The sequence below is a fragment of the Chiloscyllium punctatum genome, unplaced genomic scaffold, assembly GCF_047496795.1.
Source record: "Chiloscyllium punctatum isolate Juve2018m unplaced genomic scaffold, sChiPun1.3 scaffold_683, whole genome shotgun sequence".
NCBI classification, from domain to species: Eukaryota; Metazoa; Chordata; class Chondrichthyes; order Orectolobiformes; family Hemiscylliidae; genus Chiloscyllium; species Chiloscyllium punctatum.
The window spans coordinates 1-1,145 of NW_027310417.1; the positions used below are offsets into that span (position 1 = coordinate 1).

Sequence of the window (1,145 nt, forward strand, 5' to 3'; positions counted from 1 at the left end):
CCTGTACACTGTGTCCCTGGTTTGGGGGGTGGGGGGTATTATTGGGGTATGTACCTGCACACTGTGTCCCTGGTTTGGGGGGGTATTATTGGGGGTACGTACCTGTACACTGTGTCCCCTGGTTTGGGGGTGGGGGTATTATTGGGGGGTACGTACCTGCACACTGTGTCCCTGGTTTGGGGGTGGGGGGTATTATTGGGGTACGTACCTGCACACTGTGTCCCTGGTTTGGGGGTGGGGGTATTATTGGGGTACGTACCTGTACACTGTGTCCCTGGTTTGGGGGTGGTTATTGGGGTACGTACCTGTACACTGTGTCCCTGGTTTGGGGGTATTATTGGGGTACGTACCTGTACACTGTGTCCCTGGTTTGGGGGTGGGGGTATTATTGGGGTACGTACCTGCACACTGTGTCCCTGGTTTGGGGGTGGGGGTATTATTGGGGTACGTACCTGTACACTGTGTCCCTGGTTTGGGGGTGGGATTATTGGGGTACGTACCTGCACACTGTGTCCCCTGGTTTGGGGGTATTATTGGGGTACGTACCTGTACACTGTGTCCCTGGTTTGGGGGTGTTATTGGGGGTATGTACCTGCACACTGTGGTCCTGGTTTGGGGGTGGGGGTATTATTGGGGTACGTACCTGCACACTGTGTCCCTGGTTTGGGGGTGGGGGGTATTATTGGGGTACGTACCTGTACACTGTGTCCCTGGTTTGGGGGTATTATTGGGGTACGTACCTGCACACTGTGTCCCTGGTTTGGGGGGTATTATTGGGGTACGTACCTGCACACTGTGACCCTGGTTTGGGGGTGTTATTGGGGTACGTACCTGTACACTGTGTCCCTGGTTTGGGGGTGGGGGGTATTATTGGGGTACGTACCTGTACACTGTGTCCCTGGTTTGGGGGGTATTATTGGGGTACGTACCTGCACACTGTGTCCCTGGTTTGGGGGTGGGGGTATTATTGGGGGTACGTACCTGCACACTGTGACCTGGTTTGGGGGTATTATTGGGGTACGTACCTGCACACTGTGACCCTGGTTTGGGGGTATTATTGGGGTACGTACCTGTACACTGTGCCCCTGGTTTGGGGGTATTATTGGGGTACGTACCTGTACACTGTGTCCCTGGTTTGGGGGTAT

At 54.9% G+C, this 1,145-nt stretch overlaps 1 long non-coding RNA gene across 1 annotated transcript; it reads right to left on the reverse strand.

Moving 5' to 3' along the window:
* Positions 1-219: 219 nt before the first annotated feature.
* LOC140473692 (uncharacterized) lies at positions 220-742 on the reverse strand. The gene is made up of 3 exons (XR_011958541.1): positions 696-742; positions 306-452; positions 220-259 (listed from the first exon to the last, which is right to left on the reverse strand). It is a non-coding gene; the product is annotated as an uncharacterized lncRNA (long non-coding RNA).
* Between the last annotated feature and the right edge of the window lie 403 nt (positions 743-1,145).